The sequence below is a fragment of the Microcaecilia unicolor genome, chromosome 2, assembly GCF_901765095.1.
Source record: "Microcaecilia unicolor chromosome 2, aMicUni1.1, whole genome shotgun sequence".
Taxonomy (NCBI): domain Eukaryota; kingdom Metazoa; phylum Chordata; class Amphibia; order Gymnophiona; family Siphonopidae; genus Microcaecilia; species Microcaecilia unicolor.
Window position 1 is genome coordinate 446,665,784 of NC_044032.1, and position 20,607 is coordinate 446,686,390.

Sequence of the window (20,607 nt, forward strand, 5' to 3'; positions counted from 1 at the left end):
CCTGATTTTACTACATTCTCTGGCAACAAATTCCAGAGTTTAATTACACGTTGAGTGAAGAGATATTTTCTGTGATTCATTTTAAGTTTACTACTTTGTAGCTGCCTTTTGTGCCCCCTAGTCCTAGTATTTTTGGAAAGAGTAAACAAGCAATTCACTTCTACCCATTTCACTCCACTCATTATTTTATAGACCTCTATCATATCTCCCCTCAGCCTTCTTTCTCCAAACTGAAGAACCCTAGCCGCTTTAGCCTTTCCTCATAGAGAAGTCGTCCCATCCCCTTTATCATTTTCGTCACCCTTCTCTGTACCTTTTCTAATTCCACTATATCTTTTTTGAGATTCGGTGACCAGAATTTAACACAATATTTGAGGTGCGGTCGCACCATGGAGCGATACAAAGGCATTATTTTCAAATAAATTAATAAAAGTTCTTTTGTCTATAGAGCAGAAACTTGACGCTTAAAAAAAATTGACAAGGGTGAATCTATCCAAAAAATTGCAACAGAGAGTAACAGTTCTTGACTGGAAAAGGTAATGCAGTGAGCTGGAGAAATGGGCCTCAAATCATGCCTCTACGTTTTCATTGGATGCTAGAAAAACTATGTAAAAAGGCAAGAAGGTTCTTATTCCAGTGGTTTCACATAGCAAAGAGACCTACATCAGTGCCTATACTCCAAGAGAAAGCCCTGTTTGTTTCAAAAGGAATTCAATTAATTCATTGCTAGTATCGGGTGGCTTGATTGTTGGAAGAAAAGCTATGGAATAAAGCAGCTCTGCATTGCTGGGGGACAGCTATCAGCGAACTCTGATAAATTTGTCACATTCAAAGTGAAATTTTAGTGTTTCCTTAAAAAGGCATATCAAGGGAACAGATCTACAACTGTGATGAAACCAGGTTCAATTTTAAAATGTTGCCATCAAGAACTCCTACATCACGGCTCAAAGCCTCAGCCCCAGGTTATAAACGGAGTAAAGAAAGAGTGACCATTCAGGCCTGTAGCAATAGAACTGGTAAACATAAATTACCACTGACTTTCATTGGAAAATCAAAAAATCCTAGGACCTTTAAGAATGTGGCTCCTGCTGCACTTCTGGTGTCCTATAGAACAGAAGCATAGCCAGACCTGCCATTTCGGGTGGGCCCCAACTTAACTGGGGTGGGTCCTTTCCACCCCTACCCCGTACATGCATAGTTAAAAACAAAAAAAAAACTTTCCCTCCCCTTGTCTTCATTTTGCCCTCTCTCCCCCCCACCCTGCCGGGCATCTGCCTGTCTCTCTCTGAAACCCTGCCCTCCCCAGTCTACCTCCAAGCCTTCACTGGCAGTGATTCCTGTAAGCAACCTGCACCGGTCCTGCAGACTTCCCTCTACTGCATCCTTGCGGCAGCACTGCCAGTGAAGAAACAGGAAGTGATGTCATTGAGGGTGGAACGCGGTAGAGGGAAGCCTACAGGGCTGGCGCAGGTTGCCTAAAGGAATTGCTGCAGACTACAGCTCAAAGGTAAATGGGGGGGGGGGGGGGCAGAGATAGGCAGCTACAGTGAGAGATAGGCACCACCAATGAGGTGCTTTGGAGGCCACAAAACTGGGTGGGCCTGTGCCCACCCGTAGCTATGCCACTGCTATAGGAACCAGAGGAACACCTGGATGGACAAAGACATTTTCTATAACTGGGTTTTCAAGGAATTTGTTCCATCAGTAGAAAACTTCTTGAAAATGATAATCCTGCTTAGGAAAGCAATTCTTCTCTTGAATAATGCAACAGTGGAGGAGTAGCCTAGTGGTTAGTGCAGTGGACTTTGATTCTGGGGAACTGAGTTCAATTCCCACTGCAGCTCCTTGTGACTCTGGGCAAGTCACTTAACTCTCCATTGCCCCTGGTACAAAATAAGTACCTGAATATATGTAAAGCGCTTTGAATGTAGTTGCAAAAACCTCAGAAAGGCGGTATATCAAGTCCCATTTCCCATCTCATCCTGAAGAGGACAAACTGAAAAGTGCTGACAACTACCGCCCCATCTCTCTCCTACCCTTCCTCTCCAAAATACTTGAGCTTACAGTCGCTGCCTTGATTTTCTCTCCTCTCATGCCATCCTCGATCTACTTCAATCCGGTTTTTGCCCTCCAGTCGACAGAAACAGCACTCTCTAAAGTCTACAACAACCTGCTCCTCGCCAAATCCAGAGGCCACTATTCCATCCTCATCCTCCTCGATCTATCCGCTGCGTTTGACACTGTCAATCATGATTTACTTCTTGCCACACTGTCCTCTTTTGGGTTCCAAGGCTCTGTCCTCTCCTGGTTCTCCTCTTATCTCACCCACCGCACCTTCAGGGTACACTCTCATGGATCTTCCTCCACTCCCATCCCACTATCTGTTGGACTTCCCCAGGGATCTATCCTCGGACCCCTTCTCTTCTCAATCTACACCTCTTCCCTAGGCTCACTGATCTCATCTCATGGTTTTCAGTATCATCTTTATGCTGATGACACTCAGCTATATCTCTCCACACCAGACATCACCGCCGAGACCCAGGCCAAGGTATCAGCCTGCTTATCCGACATTGCTGCCTGGATATCCAACCGCCACCTGAAGCTGAACATGTCCAAAACCGAGCTCCTCGTCTTTCCACCTAAACCCACTTCTCCTCTTCCTCCACTCTCTATCTCAGTTGATAACACCCTCATCCTCCCCGTCCCATCTGCCCGCAACCTCGGAGTCATTTTCGACTCCTCCCTCTCCTTCTCTGCGCATATTCAACAGACTGCCAAGACCTGTCGCTTCTTCCTCTTCAACATCAGCAAAATTCGCCCTTTCCTCTCTGAGCACACCACACGAACTCTCGTCCACACTCTCATTATCTCTCGCCTTGACTACTGCAACTTACTCCTCACCGGCCTCCCACTTAGCCATCTATCCCCCCTTCAATCCGTTCAGAACGCTGCCGCATGTCTTATATTCCGCCAGAACTGATATACTCATATCACCCCTCTCCTCAATTCACTTCACTGGCTTCCGATCAGATACCGCATACAATTCAAGCTTCTACTCCTTACCTACAAATGCACCCGGTCTGCGGCTCCTCACTACCTCTCTACCCTCATCTCCCCCTATGTTCCCGCCCGTAACCTCCGCTCACAGGACAAATCCCTCCTTTCAGTACCCTTCTCCACCACTGCCAACTCCAGGCTCCGCTCATTCTGCCTTGCCTCACCCTATGCCTGGAACAATCTTCCTCAACCCCTACGCCAAGCCCCCTCCCTACCCATCTTCAAATCTCTGCTTAAAACTCACCTCTTCAATGCTGCCTTTGGCACCTAACCTCTCAAGAAATATAGTATGCCCTATCAGATTGACTCTTCACTTGTCTTTTAGATTGTACACTTGTCTTTAGATTGTAAGCTCCTTGAGCAGGGACTGTCCTTCCATGTTAAATTGTACAGCGCTGCGTAACCCTAGTAGCATTTTAGACATGTTAAGTAGTAGTAGTAGTACATTTGAGTGCTTTTTGTGCCTACAAATGTCACTTCATTGTATCAGCCAATAGACCAGGGCATACTGGAAGCCTTGTATCATAAGATTCTTACAAGGCTTGTTTGTGGACTGGACAAAGGGAAAGGAATGATTGAAGTTTTAAAGAACGTGAACATCAAAGATGTTATCTACTGGATCGCTCAGTCATGGGATAAAATTGAACCTCCAACCCTAGAAAAATCATGGAGAAAGTTAATTCCGGAGAAAGAAAATGAACAAGGACTGAACATGGAGCAGCCGAGAAAGATCTCCTTCCTTTCTTACAAGAAATACCGGGCTGTGAGAATGCTTGTAAGGATGACATCCAAGAATGGATGCAGGCAGACAAGCAAGAAGAGCTAACTGACGTGTGAATGGGAACAGGAATGGCGATGATGCCGATGAAGGTGCCTCAAGTGAGGCTGAACATTTAATTGTAAAAGTCAGTCATAGGGAAGGCGTCAGGGCAATTGAGGTTGCACTGGTATAAGTGGAACAAGAGGAAGTGACAGCTACTGATGTAATGTTATTAAGACGCTGGCATGACCTCGCAGTGAGGAAGAGAAGAAAAATGGAAAAACAAACAATCACAAAATTTTTATAAAACAATTTTATAATTTATGTTTACCAGCTGCATTGCTACTAGGTAGACAGTATAGTACTCTGTGTTTTTTAGTTCTGTATTGGTCTTATTTTACAGTATAGTACAGTGATTACAGTATCTTATAGCACTTCAATCATGCTACAGAATGTGCTATAGTGCTGTTAATAAAGTATTTTTGAAAATCGGGGAACTCTATGCCTTTGTTTATACATTGTTGGAGAGGTTACCATTGTTTTCTGTTTTATCTGACTTTTCACTTATCCCACAAGGGGCCGGTCCCGGTTACATTTGATAATCGAGACTGTACTGTACAGTCAAATTGTTTCCATAGATGTGTATGAGCTTTAATGTCCATAAGTGCTTGAAATAATTGAGTTTAAAATATGTAACATGGCATGATACAGAAATCCATTTTTAGGTTCACATGAAAGCATTACTTATCAATAAAAGTAGTCCGCAGTCCTTCCTCAGACCTCAATCTCTTCACCACTGTGCCACATTTATACCCCAAATGCACCAGGAGAAAAATCTCACTCATTGGACTTCAATCTTACTCTTTGGGATGGGCCATCCTTGGGATCTCTGCATTCTAGTCCATTATTTTGATTCCCCCCCCCCCCCCAACTGCTTCCAGCAAATAAATAAATAAACAGTGCCATTCTGCCTCTTCTGTCATGGACTTCCTGTTTTAAGGTGCAGAACCAGCATTCATCATCAGCATGACAGTGTGACCTACACAGCTGTTCTACACCTTTATGCCTGTATTTGTTTCAGCAGGGAGCAGCTTGGCTGGCAGGGGGCTAAGGAAGATGTGCTGCTAGCCCTGGGGGGGGGGGGGGGGGGGGGGGGAGGGCATCCATAAAAGTTTGCCCTGTGCCCCATAGGTGGTTAAAGAGGCCCTGGGTGGGAGGTTACTAGAACTTCTTTAGCGAATACACACTAGGCAGCATCCACACCAGTCTGTCAGATTCCTTAGCACTGCACCCTAGACATCCCAGTTTCTGCCCCCATTTCATTGCGGAAACCATCCTTACTGCCCTACTTAGTGAGATTTATTCCTACTTGTATAGGCACTTTATTGTTCTTGCTGTCTCCCTAACTCTCTCAGCTGTTTTTACCATTCTCTTCTGTTTTGCCTCTCTTCACTTGGGCTTTCTGGCACAGTACTGAATTGGTTTGTCTCTTATCTTACTGATAGTTCTTTTCATGTTGATACCACTGTCTCGGTTTCTGCTTCTCAGTCTCCCTCCTATGGGATTCCTCAGGGCTCTGTCCTGCCACCTCTGTTGTTCAACCTATTTTTTTAGTCTCCTTGCCACCCTTATTCAGTCCACCAGGATCTCTTTCCACTTCTATGACAATGATATTCTCCTCATTTTCCCTATGAACCCTTCTTCCCCTGATGCTGGTCCTCTATGGGAATGTTTGGATCAGGTTTCTATCTGGCTCTTTCCTCACACACCAGTCTTGAACCCCCAGAAAACTGTTGCTTGTTGGTTTACAGGAGGCCTGTCTATACCTTTTCTTGCACTGAATTTATTTAGTACTCCCATCTCTCCTGTCCATTCTTTCCTTTACTTAGGTATCACACTGGGCTCAAGTCTTTTACTCCTGTTAGGTTTCTATATTTTGTGTCAACTTCATTCTGTTACGAAATATTTCACCCCCGCTTCCTTTCACTCACTTATGCTATCCCTACTGATCACCAGATTGGACTACTGTATCATGGCTTATTTAGGTTGTAGGTGGTCTAATCTTAGGCGTCTTCAGTCATTCCAAAACACTGCTGTCCTCCTTCTCTGTCATGCTTATAGGTTTGATCATTTTATCCCTTGCTGCAGAAATATTATTGGCTCCCTGTGGACCAATCTATTATTCACAAGCTTCTCACTAAACTTTCAAGCCTCTTAAAGTGGGTGTCCCTTCTTATCTCTCTAACCTCACTGTGCCTTATTCTCCTGCTCATTTGCTCTGTTCTTTCAATGACTTCCACCTAGCTCTCTCCAGTCCTAGAAATGTGCAACTTGAGAATAAGTAGGCATCATGCTTTCTACTTTGCCTCACTTTTTTTCTGGAATTCTCTTCCCCTCTCCATTCATGCTGAGCAATCATTTAAAACTTTTAAACTTCTACTAAAGACCTGACTTTTCAAAAGGGCATTTTCCTTTGATTGTCTGTTTGATTGTTTCACTCTACCTCAGTTTATTATTTCCCACTCCCCTCCCTCCTCATTTACTTAAGGTTATAAGAAATTGGTATGATGGTTTAATCTTTCCTGTCTAAAGTTTGTAGTTCCTTTTCTGACTTTTTATGTATTGCTTTTGATTTGTAAACCACTATGATCTACCAGTTAGGTGTGGTGGTATATCAAATACTAATAAACCATGCGAGAATACTTGTCTTGCTGTCCTCAGAGAATACCTGCTACATGTAACTTCACTTTAGTGTGTTTACAAGGTGTAACAAAATGAAAATCTAAAGCGTCTATACACTTTCTACTTATAAGATATTGTACATATTTGGTGTCATTGGTTTGATTTGCTTCAGGTTTTCATGTGTGTATGGCAGCATAGTATGCGGGGAAAGAGCTTATGCCAGAGAAACATCCATAGATCACAATTCTGTACAAAGAAAAGATACCAATAAGAGCAATTACAAAGAAGCTGAAAGTTGCTCATTCAACCATCAAAGCAACAGTCAGACAAAATAAAGAGCTGAACAGTTTTCAGTCTCCGGCATAATCATAATGGCAGCTCAACATTCCCCAAGAGCATCAAGAGTCAGACTTGCAAGTAGCCCACTGAGGAAACCAAGCAACATGACAATATGCAGGAGATTATTTGATGCTGGCCTTGTTTGCCTACAATATCAAAGATCGGCTCACTGTCTGTCACAAGTACAAGCAGTGGATGAATGATCAATTGGAGTGAATTGTTTTCAGATGAAAAGCAGTTCTACAACTTTTGTAGACATATAAGCAAACCTTAAATCAGAGACATAACCTGAGGTATGTTATACCCACAATGAAACAAGCATCAAAGGTTATGGTTGGAGATGCAGTTATCAGTATCTGGTCGAGCAGGGCTGTGGATTATGCTGAAGAACACCACAGTCAACGGAACTGTTTATTTGAAAGCTCTGAAGATAAACCTGCCAAACATAACCCATTTCTAACAGGATGGTGCACTGTGCCACGGAACAAAAGCTATTAAAAGGCATGACTGACTCATGAACAGATCATCCACGGCTTGTACTTGTGGGTACCAATGACATAGGAAAATGTGGCAGAGAGGTTCTGGAAGCCAAATTTAGGCTCTTAGGTAGAAAGCTCAAATCCAGATCCTCTAGGGTAGCATTTTCTGAAATGCTACCTGTTCCACGCGCAGGGCCCAAGAGACAAGCAGAGCTCTGGAGTCTCAATGCGTGGATGAGACGATGGTGCAGGGAGGAGGGTTTTAGATTTGTTAGGAACTGGGCAACATTCTGGGGAAGGGGGAGCCTATTCCGAAAGGATGGGCTCCACCTTAACCAGGGTGGGACCAGGCTGCTAGCTTCAGCATTTAAAAAGGAGATAGAGCAGCTTTTAAACTAGAAATGGGGGGAAGGCCGACAGTCGCTCAAAAGCACATGGTTCGGGATAAGGTATTGTTCAAAGATATCACCAAAACAGGGAAGATAGGGTATCCTGATAGTGAGGTTGCAAAAGAGACCGTAGTAGATCAGGTGTCCCTAAATAAAAATAAGACAAAAGATTTCAAATTAGTACTGTCAAGTACTAAGCATGATGTAAATAGGAGTAACAAACACAGTTTGAAATGTCTGTATGCGAATGCCAGGAGCCTAAGAAATAAGATGGGAGAGTTAGAATATATTGCACTAAATGAAAAATTAGATATAATAGGCATCTCTGAGACCTTGTGGAAGGAGGCTAACCAGTGGGACACTGTCATACCGGGGTACAAATTATATCGTAGTGATAGGGTGGATCGAATTGGTGGAGGGGTAGCATTGTATACTAAGGAGAGCCTTGAATCAAATAGATTGAAAATTCTGCAGGAAACAAAACACTTCTTGGAATCACTGTGGATTGAAATTCCATGTGTAAAGGGGAAAAGGATAATGATAGGAGTGTACTACCGTCCGCCTGGCCAGGATGAACAGACGGATGCAGAAATGTTAAAGGAAATTAGGGACACAAACAAACTGGGCAACGCAATAATGGGTGATTTCAATTACCCTGATATTGACTGGGTAAATGCAGTGCTTTTTTTGTGCCGGTACGCAACGGTACGGCGTACCGGCACCTTTTTTTGCCCGCCCCGCCCCCTGCGACACTCCGGGCGAGTCCTGCACTTAGTTTTTTTTTTTTTTTAAAGACTCAGAACGCGCGAACGATGCAGCCGGCAGCGATTGAAAGAGGCTGTCTGGGCTGGCGTCTGCGTCGGAGCTTCCCTCACCCTCTGCGAGTCCCGCGAAACAGGAAGTTGTAACAACGAAGGCGGGACTCGCAGAGGATGAGGGAAGCTCCGACTCAGACGCCAGCCCAGACAGCCTCTTTCAATCGCTGCCGGCTGCATCGTTCGCACATTCTGAGTCTTAAAAAAAAAAAAAAACTAAGTGCAGGACTCGCCCGGAGTGTTGCGGGGGGGGGGGGGGGGGGGGGAAGGATTGGGGAGAGAGGGAAAGAGGGAAACCAACAGAGGGAAGGATTGGGGAGAGAGGGAAACCAACAGAGGGAAGGATTGGGGAGAGAGGGGAAAAACAGATGGAAGGATTGGGGAGAGGGAAAACACAGATGGAAGGATTGGGGAGAGAGAGGGAAAACAGATGGAAGGATGGGGAGAGAGAGGGGGAAAACGGAAGGATGGGGAGAGAAAGAGGGAAGACGCTGGATGGAAGAATGCAGAAAGAAATAGGGGAGACACTGGAAGGATGGGGAGAGAAAGCAGAGCTGCTGGATGGAAAAGGGGAATAGAGAAAGACTGGAGAATAAGAGGAAGGGGCATGGGGAGAACAAGGGTGAGGAAAAGATGAAAAGCCACAGGTAGATGAAGGAAATTAAAGAATGGATAGTAAGAATGAATTAAATCTGGACAGAGAGAGAGCCTGAAAACTATTGAAGAAAGCAAAGAAAAAGGAGACAAAAATGACAAATGGCACAGAAGAGTTAAGCGAAAACAAAGGAAAGCAGAATCACAGACTGGGACCAATATGGAAAGAAAAACAGTCACCAGACAACAAAGGTAGAAAAAAATCATTTTATTTTCATGTTAGTGTTTGTAATATGTCCAATTTGAGAATTTACATTGGCTGTCTTATTTTGCACTGGGTATACTGGAGCTGTAAGAGCTTACAGAGATTATCATGAAAAAAAATCACGTTATTTTTTTTCTCCTATAGTACTATAATATTTTCAATTATGTCTGTTTATATGCGCCATGGCTGGTATAGGGGGTGTGGTCAATGTGGGTGTGGCTATCATAGGGGTGGAGCCATATGTGGTGACCCCGCCCATAATGAGTACCGGCACCTTTTTTTCTACAAAAAAAGCACTGGGTAAATGTAACATCGGGACACGCTAGGGAGGCAAAATTCCTTGATGAAATCAAGGACTGCTTTATGGAGCAAGCTGATACAGGAACAGACGAGAGAAGGAAAAATTCTAGACCTAGTCCTTAGTGGAACGCATGATCTGGTGCGGGAGGTAATGGTGCTGGGGCTGCTTGATAACAGTGAGCATAATATGATCGGATTTGATATTAGCTTTAAAGTACACATAGAAATCAAATATGTTAGCGTTTAACTTTTAAAAAGGAGACTATGATAAAATGAGAATGGTGAAAACTTAGAGACGCGACTGCGAGGGTCAAAAATTTACACCAGGCATGGATGCTGTTCAAAAACACCATCCTGGAAGCCAAATATGTTCTGCGTATTAAAAAAGGAGGACGGAAGACCAAACGACAACCGGCATGGTTAGTGAGGTGAAGGAAGCTATTAGAGCTAAAAGAAAATTCTTCAGAAAATGGAAGAAGGAACCAACTGAAAATAATAAGAAACGGCATAAGGAATGTCAAGTCAAATGCAAAGCGCAGATAAGGAAAGCTAAGAGGGACTTTGAAAAAAAGATTGCATTGGAGGCAAAAACATATAGTAAAATTTTTTTTTAAGTATATTAAAAGCAGGAAGCCGGCAAAAGAATCGGTTGGACCACTAGATGACCGAGGAGTAAAAGGGGCAATCAGGGAAGACAAAGCCGTAGCAGAGAGATTAAATGAATTCTTTACTTCGGTCTTCACTGAGGAAGATTTGGGTGGGATACCGGTGCCGGAAATGGTATTCGAAGCTAACGAGTCAGAGAAACTTAATGAATTCTCTGTAAACTGGGAGGATGTAATGGGGCAGTTCTACAAACTGAAGAGTAGCAAATCTCCTGGACCAGATGGTATTCATTCCAGCGTACCGATAGAACTGAAAAATGAGCTTGCGGAGCTATTGTTAGAAATATGTAATTTATCCTTAAAATCGAGTGTGGTACCAGAAGATTGGAGGGAGGCCAATGTAATGCCGATTTTTAAAAAAGGTTCCAGAGGAGATCCAGGCAATTATAGACCGGTGAGTCTGACGTTGGTGCCGGGCAAAATGGTAGAGACTATTATTAAGAACAAAATTACAGAGCATATTCAAAAGCATGGATTAATGAGACAAAGTCAACATAGATTTAGTGAAGGGAAATATTGCCTCACTAATCTACTGCATTTCTTTGAAGGGGTGAACATGTGGATAAAGGGGAGTCAGTTGATATAGTGTATCTGGATTTTCAGAAGGCGTTTGACAAAGTACCTCATGAAAGACTCCAGAGGAAATTGGAGAGTCATGGGATAGGAGGTAGTGTTCTATTGTGGATCAAAAACTGGTTAAAAGATAGAAAACAGAGAGTAGGGTTAAAAGGTCAGTATTCTCAATGGAGAAGGGTAGTGGGGTTCCCCAGGGCTCTGTGCTGGGACCGCTGCTTTTTAACATATTTATAAGTGACCTAGAGATGGGAGTAACTAGTGAGGTAATTAAATTTGCCGATGACACAAAGTTATTCAAAGTCGTTAAATCACAGGAAGATTGTGAAAAATTACAAGCGGACACTGGGAGACTGGGTGTCTAAATGGCAGATGATGTTTAATGTGAGCAAGTGCAAAGTGATGCATGTGGGAAAGAGGAACCCAAATTACAACTATGTCATGAAAGGTTCCACGTTAGGCGTCACGGACCAAGAAAGGGATCTAGGTGTCGTTGTTGATGATACGTTGAAACCTTCTGCTCAGTGTGTTGCTGTGGCTAAGAAAGCAAATAGAATGTTAGGTATTATTAGGAAAGGAATGGAAAACAAAAATGAGGATGCTATAATGCCTTTGCGACCGCACCTTGAATATTGTGTTCAATTCTGGTCGCCACATCTCAAAAAAGGTATAGTGGAATTAGAAAAGGTACAGAGAAGGGTGACGAAAATGATAAAGAGGATGGGACAACTTCCCTATGAGGAAAGGCTAAACCAGCTAGGGCTCTTCAGCTTGGAGAAAAGGCAGCTGAGGGGAGATATGATAGAGGTCTATAAAATAATGAGTGGAGTTGAACGGGTAGATGTGAAGCGTCTGTTCACGCTTTCCAAAAACACTAGGACTAGGGGGCATGCGATGAAGCTACAATGTAGTAAATTTAAAACGAATCGGAGAAAAACTTTCTTCACTCAACGTGTAATTAAACTCTGGAATTCGTTGCCAGAGAATGTGTTAAAGGCAGTTAGCTTAGCGGAGTTTTAAAAAGGTCTGGATAGCTTCCTAAAGGAAAAGTCCATAGACCGTTATCAAATGGACTTTTTCTGGGATAAGCAGTACATTTTTGGGATCTTGCCGGGTATTTGTGACCTGGATTGGCCACTGTTGGAAACAGGATGCTGGGCTTCATGGACCTTTGGTCTTTCCCAGTATGGCAATACTTATGTACAGCTGATTGAACCTTGGACGGGCAACAGCCCAGATTTAAACATTATTGTGTGGACTGTCATGAAGCAGAAAGTGGCCATACACACTCCAACATCTGAAGCAGAAAATTGGCTAAATCAATGCCAGAATGCAGAGAGTTAGGAACAAAGGACACCACTATAATTACTGATATCTATCAGAAAACGCCTGAAATGACTTTAGATGTTAACTATAACATAATTTGTTGCATTAAAATCTGTTTTACGTGCTATGTTGTTAAATATCTGTCAGAGATCATGAAAATAGTGGTGGTCATAAACTTTTGGCCATGACTGTATATATAATTTCTGCAAATAAGATCTTGACATCTTATAAGCACCAATTTTGTTTTCATTGTGTGGTAGTAAGTTCCACAGTGCTGGAGTGCAAACCTCAAGGTGACTTTCCAAGAGCTGGCAGCATCAGCTCATGGACCAAAAGGCATGAGGGAATTTTACTGTTACACTAAGCCACAGATAGATAGATCTTACCTTTCAACATAAAAATAATCACTGAGTGTCAAGTTAAGGCTTATTTACCTCTTTTTCATATCTTTATTGTTTTCCAGCTATCAGGGAGATATAATGTGTGCTCTCTAGTGTTTTCTATTCGATTATCAATACATAATATCAGTCCTTTTTGCCCTTGGAGATGAGTGGTACTACAGCAGATCACCGAGCCCATGAAATAGGATGCTGACACTGGGCACCTAGCCCAGATCATTATGTCAGCAGGACAATGAACTGTTCTCTTCAATTTGAAAGTTATTCTCTGATGGAGAGACCCTGTATCTATAGACTTGATCCTTGAAAAATAGTCTGATTACCTTATGACTTGTATGCATATTTCTTTGGACAGGTGGTGGTTGTACTCATGTATTGAAATAAAATAATTTAAAAACACCCATCAACAATGCAGTATCTTTAAAAATGTGCACACCATAACCACTGGCCAGACTCGAGTACAATAATTTAAAAAGAAAAAAAAATATATGATAGACTTGGTTTTAGTGGGGTTTTGTGTGTGTGTGTGCTGAGTTATAGCGTTTGCATCAGAATGAAAAGCACATGTGTGGATCATTGGGGTTGTTTTTGTTCCAGTTTAGCTTTCAAAGTCTGGATGCAATTATTACACAGTTTTATAAGAACACTTTTTGCTTAAACAAACCCATCTAGATATAACCTAACAAGTCACATTAAAAGATTTCATAAAGACATGCACCCAAGCTTCCATGCAGTTCTTCACAGCCTATCCAGCAGGGGCATAGCTAGGTGGGGCCACGGGAGCCTTGGCCCCCCCCCTAGCTTTAGTCCAAGCCCCTGGTTTTGCTGGCATCAACCCCTGCAGCTGAAACGCACCACGTTCGCTGATCTGTGCTTTCTTGAGTCCTGATGTCCTACATGCTCAGTTTCACTTAAAGGAATGTGCAGAACGTCAGGACTCAAGAAAGCACAGATCAGCGAATGTGGCACGCCGGAGACCGGTGCTGAAGGCTTCGGCTGGCAGGGGTTGGGGCCTCCCGCCATCAAAGGTATTTGGTGCAGTGGGGGGGGGGGGGGGGTGAGACCAGCACCAAAGGTTTTGGCTGGCAGGCGCTGGAGACCCCCACCAGCAAAGGTATTTGCTGTTGTGGGGTGCGGCGAGGTGGCATACTAAAATGTCCCCCCCCCCCACCATGAGGTCTGGCTACACCACTGCTATCCAGGTGCTGAAACAGATGGGGGGGCACTGGGCACCCTCACCAAATTACAGGGGTAACACCTATAATTAAGAACCCACCCTCTTTCTGACACTATGACATGAATTTTAGTTTCAAACAAAATTTAATTAAAAAAATCATTTCAATCAAACTATAAAATGATTAAGACTAACAGAAGTTCATGTTGAAATGTACCTTGAACCTGCTTGTCAGACTGCCTAAGCCAAACCGTTATTGTAATTATATAAAATCCATTTGGAAGCTAAGAACGTTGTACAGTCCAAAAGTAGAAATGATGAAAAACCACACTCTGGGCATCTGACAGCTGGTTTCAATTTACAGAAACTGCTCACATACATATACAGCACAAGGAAGAGATACAATACCTGTTAAACAGAACCTTAGAAAAACACTTTCAGCGATGGTGCCATTACCGTATTCCTATCCTTGTGCAACAGGGTTGTTTTAATCCTTTAGTGCAAATAAGATACTTCTTTAAGATAGTGGTGGCTCAGTAGCAGTGCTGTGCAGAGGGCTGGGTTCCATTCATGCCTCAGATCTTCAGGCACAGCAGGGTAGGGGGTTGCTGCTGAGGTAGCATTTGTAGCCATACAAGCATTTACGATGTGGTAGCCACTGCCAGGGTTAGAGAGCAGTGGATGGAAGAGTATCTGACTCTTTAACCCTGGCTAAAAGTTCCATGGCAGCACTGACTTGAAGCAGAAAGGGGTGGGGGGTCATACACTGCCTCAGTACTGTAACATTTTGCTTTGGTCCAGGATAGTTCCAGTCTTAAAAATTTGGCACACTGGGCTCCTGCCAATTTGGATGTTACATTTTAATTGCTCACCTTTCCAAATCCCAACTCCAACCTGAGCTACATAACTTTTTTCCTGCCAAAAAAGGCTTACAATCTAAGTTGTGCTTGGGGAAATGAAGGGTGAAGTGACTTGACCAATGATACAGAAGCACTGCTGATAAACTGGATTTTAACCTGGGTTTCCAGAGCTGTCTCAAAAGTATCTCCCCTCACCCTCATGTTCACCATCCAGCTTCTCCTCATCTTTCCATCTACTGGATCTGCACTGCTGCCACCTACAGTTACCCTCCCTTTTCCAGGGCTGTTTTTTAACCAAAGGCCTGATTGCCACTCCTTCCTCTCCTCTAATGCTGGGCTGTGTTTATTTGGATTTGGTCCACACTGTTTTCAGCTGTAGCTCATAGCGAGTTACATTCAGATACAGGATCCCACATGGAAAGGAGACAGATGTCTATTCTACATCATGGCAGGGTTGGCCCTATTAGCTCTTCTGGCTCTCAGTCCACTGCTGTAGGCTACTCTCTCTTTGGGGCTAGTGAAGGGCCCAGGGCAGGGAGGTAAAATTTAGCTTAAAAGTAGCACTTAATGGTTGGATTCAAGGCCCAAGAGTGGAAGATGGGTTCTTGGAAGGAACACTGCTGCCTGGGCCTAGAGAGGTAACTGTTGCTACTGTTTGTTAAGTTAGGGAGCGTTTCTCTTGAAAATCAGAACTGCAAACTGATGCAGTTTTAACAGTGAAAGAAAGTGCTGGAAACTACCTTCCCAAGCTTCTGTCAGACCCCATCCAGAAATAACAGGTTCACACAAGCACAACACTGATGTCATTGATTTGGCAGCTGCCTCACATTCTATAATTAACACACTTATAAAATTGTCAGCAATCTTACTGTAAATTAGCTTTAAGTTACCCAATCAGCATACTCAGCAATCAAATTAAATAGGCAAGTCAAAGTCCTGCTCCTCTCCACACCAAGAAAATGCTGATACAGTATTTGTTACAAGTCACACTCTGCCAGAAGCCTTCTTTCTAACAAATAGGCCGAGTCACAGATGCTGAGGTCAACACACAGTAATCTCTGTAGAGCAAGGACACCTCACAAGTGTCATTTTTTTGTGATCCCAGATACAAATACTGCTCCACCAGAGCTCCGACTATAAGCAACTGTAGCAGTCCCAACTCACCTTGCAACTCCAGGATGAAAGCCAAACCTACCCCCAGTATTGCCGCAACCTCCCTGTAGAATATAACCACCATTCTGCCCCCAGCTCCTGTGATATCCCAATCTCAGAATCAGGTATGCTTACCTCTTCAGAAACACAGAACATCACCTGCAACAGAAGCCTACTCCGTGAAAAAATATTTCCTCAGATTGTTCCTGAATTTCCTCTCTTTGAAATGTTTGCCTTATGTATTTATTCTCTGAAAACAGAAAGCATCTACCATATTCTCCCTGCCCTCCAGGATATACATGTTTATAACCTCAACTTCCTCCTTTATGTTACAATGATGAAGACCACTGATCATTTTAGGAGCTGTCCTTAAACCAACTCCATCGTGGCTATATCATTTTGCAAGTGCAGTCTCCAGACTTAGACACAATACTCTAAATGAGGTAACATAACATACATAACATTGTAGATGACGGCAGGTCTCACCAGATCTTTAAATAGCAAAAATGCTTTTTAAAAGAAAGAAAGAAAACTTCTTTCCAACCCAAACAGAAGTTGTAAAGAATTATTAAAAAAAAAAAAAAAAGGGGGGGGGGGGTTGTCAATGTCTGTCTATCCATCAGTCTGATTTGTTTTTGGGGGGAGGGGGAGCACACAAAATAAATATCTGAAAATGTAACAAAGGAGAATGAAACTGGGCACAAGAGAAAAACCTGTAAACCCCCCCCCCCCCCAAAGTTACAAAAAGGGCCAAATTAGACAAGGGGTTCCCCCCTTCCAAAAAAAAGCACATCTGTGAGAAAAGGAGTTCTAGCAGTCATAGCATAGAAAAAAAATTACAGAATGGGATGAAATTTTGCCATGTGGGAAAATGCTAATAAAAAGGATACAATGAATTTAAAAATGGTCCATATCAGACCCAGGCTTCCTGAGAAATAAACACCCCTTAAAAATGGGGGGGGGGGGGGGGGGGGGGGGGGAATGCATTTTTATGGGATAAGCAGTTCCAGCTTCTGTAGTAAGAATAATAACAGCCATACTAGGTCAGGCCAATGGTCCATGTAAGTTCAGTATCCTGTTATCCAACAGTGGCCAAGCCAGGTCACAAGTACCTGGCAGAAACCCAAATAGTGGCAACATTCCATGCTACCAATCCCAGGGCAAGCAGTTGCTTCCCAAGTCTGTTTCAATAGCAGACTATGGACTTTTCCTCCAAGAACTTGTCCAAACATTATTTAAACCCAGATATGCTAACCGCTGTTACTACATCCTCTGGCAAAGAGTTCCAGAGCTTAACTATTCGTTGAGTGAAAAAATATTTCCTCCTATTTGTTTTAAAAGTATTTCCATGTAACTTCCTTAAGTGTACTCTAGTCTTTGTACTTTTGGAATGAGTAAAAAATCGATTCACTTCTACTCATTCTACACCTCTCAGGATTTTGTAGACCTCAATCATATCTCCCCTCATCTGTCTCTTTTCCAAGCTGAAGAGCCCCAACCTCCTTAGCCTTTCCTCATACAAGAGGAGTTCCATCCCCTTCATCATTTTGGTTGTTCTTCTTTGAACCTTTTTGTGATACGGCGAACAGAACGGAACGCAATACTCAAGGTGAGGTTGCAACACAGAGCGATACAGAGGCATTATAGTATTTTCGGTTTTATTAACCATACCCTTCTTAATTCCTAGTAGTTACAGAACTGGCCAAGACAGTTTTAATGGTGAAATTTTCTACTCTAACAAAACCCCAATTACCCCATCCTAAAAAGCCCCCCCCCCCCCAAATGTCCCACACCTAAAACAATATCTCCTACAACAGCCAGACCACCACACAAAAACTACCTTCTGCAAACTGCCCCACCATTCTGTAAACCAGTGGGGCACACCAAGTCAGTCTGGTTTTCAGGATATCAACAAGAGAAATGCATGAGAAACTTGGGCACTGCATGCAAACCTATTTCATGCATATTCATGGTAGATATGTTGAAGTATGCCCCAAGGACTGGGTTCAGAACCACTGTTGTAAACTACTCCAACCTCAAAAACTACCCCACCTCCAAAAATTAGTCTCCCACCTTATAACTTGCAAGTACCCCCCCCCCCCCCTTCACAGAAACTTCAAGAATCACTGAGTTTTCTTATTGGTTGCTGTGTGTATTGTCAAGTAATATATTATGTCGGGCCATTTTTCTGAGTTTAAAATAGTTGGGCAACCATGGTCCTCGAGGGTCACAATCCAGCTGGGTTTCCAAAATTTCCACAATGAATGTACATGAGATCTATTTCATTGTGGAACTCTGAAAACTTAACTGGGCTGTGGCCCTCAAGGACCATGTTTTCCCACCCCAGATGTAGGCTACTTAAAGTGAGAGCACTGGGAGAGAGAGGAAAGCATACATCCCGCTCTTTAGGAGACAGATCACCTGGTGGTGGTGATGGGGGGTAAATTTTACAGCAAGGCTTCAGAGAATCCAGGAGAGGGTTTGATTTTCGCATCTATTTTCAAAACCTTTTGCGCAGCTGTCTTAGGGGCCTTTTTACTAAGCTGCACTAAAACGTGTCCACCGCTATCCCCAGTGTGGATCTTTCCTGTGTGCTTAGGCCACTTTTAATGCAGCACAACAGCATAAGACACCACCGTTCAAAGGCACTATACTGACAGCCTCTCATTCTATAACCTTGCACAATTTGTGTACCAAGATTATAGAATCCTGGCACTTATGTGTGTGAACACGCCAGAGGCGCAGCCAGACCTCACGGTGGGAGGGGGCCAGAGCCCGAGGATGGGGGCACATTTTGAGTGCCGCCACCCCACTGCCTCGCCCTGCCCCCTCACAAATACCTTTGCTGGCGGGGGTCCCCAACCCCCGCCAAAGCCTTCTTCAGCGCAGTCACCGGCGCAGCCGCGTTCGCTCCCTGCTCTTCTTTCTTCTTGCTCCTCCTGTGCACGCTGACGCTGAGCGTGCACAGGAGGAGCAAGAAGAAAGAAGAGCAGGGGGCAGGCAGCGAACACGGCTGTACCGGAAACCACGCTGAAGAAGGCTTCAGCTGGCGGGGGTTGGGGACCCCTGCCAGCCAAACCAGGGGCCCGAACAAATTTGCAGGGGCCCAGGCCCCTGTGGCTGCCCATAGCTACACCCCTGGAACACGCACACTGTGCTATTCTGTAATTAAAGTGTGCAAGGGGGTGTGTCAGACAATTACATGCTTAGCTTATAGAATACTGTCATTTACATAGTAGCATAGTAAATGATGGCAGGGAAAGACCTGAATGGTCCATCCAGTCTACCCAGGAGTCACATTAATTATCAAGTCATGATTAAACAAACAATGAATGTGATATAAAATACGTGATCACTGTCTCTCTTTGGCATTTCTAGGACTGTTGAAGTCTCCCTGGCCTTGTCCTTAGTTTCCAACTACTGAAGTTGCTGTTGAAGCCCACTCCAGGCTAATTCAAATCCATCTTGTCAATTGTGGGACACAGACTGTAAAAGTCTTCCCGACACTGTCCTCATGTTCTAAATTACTGGGGTTTCCGTCGAAGCCCTCTCCAGTCCATCCTAATCCAGATAGCCATATAAGGGACTCAGACCATACAAGCCTGTCCAGCCAGTATTTAAGTTTTGTTTTTTTATACCATTCATTTTCTAATTAGAGATCCTCTGCTAAAGTGCTGTATTTACGCTAGCCTTACACATGGCGTAAATGGATGCGCCTAAATGCTGACTTCTACTAGTATTCAGTACTGGAATCTAGGTGCCCAGATGTCATTATAGAATTTGAACTCAGCACACTGTATTTTGGCATCCTTTATAAAAATGACCCCATCATGCTGGCTGAAAGTCACTCTAACCACTCCTGCACTATCTGGACAGCGTCTGGCCAGAGTGAGGGAAGGCACAGAAAAGCAGAGCTAAAGCAAACCGCATAGGCTATATGTACAGCAGTCAAATATTGCCACTATATGGACTGTGACATTCAGTGCCACTACTTATCCGTGCCGCGGTCTTTAGTATACTTATTTTTAAAATGCCGCAGCCAGTATTTAAAAACAGCGACTATTGCCATTGAAAACTAGATCCCTTTTTTTGTTTGTTTTAATCAGATGTTTTCATTCTACATGCCTTCTTTTCAAGCCCCTATGAGAGATGGAAACATCTATTGACAAAAATGTTTGCACTTACATTCAAAGCCCTTGGTGTGAACATCTGCTGTTCTGCTTTCACCTCTGCTTTTGGATTTTGAGCCATATGGAAAGTTCAATGCAATCATTAATACAGAAAAAATGTGCATAGTCCACAGTTTCTAAAACACAGAGCAATACTGTCACACTTTCCATCAGGAACAAATTCTAATTCACAATCAAAGGAAAGGAGATTCAGAAAGGCTCGTTTTTCCCGTATTCTTCACACAAAAGTGAACGTAAAACTGCTATAGACACAGGAGCACATGGTCTGACCTGTCTCTTCTCCTTCTAGCTCACCTTTTCACACATATCATTCGGTTACTTCAATGCACCGGCAACACATCTACCGATGAAACACTCAGAGTTCATGGAAACAACACAAAAACAGGCGCAATGTTATACATGCTGGGACCCAAAAGACAAATTTGTGAGGGGACCCCAAAGCACATTGGCATGTTCTTTCTTTTGCAGCTTTAAGAAGGCTTGGAAACCTCTGTGGCCTGGAGCCCAGAGCAGTTGCCCTGTTTGCACTACCCTAATGCCAGCCTTGCACACAAACAGTATAAGTATGTCAAAAGCCACACTGACTAGT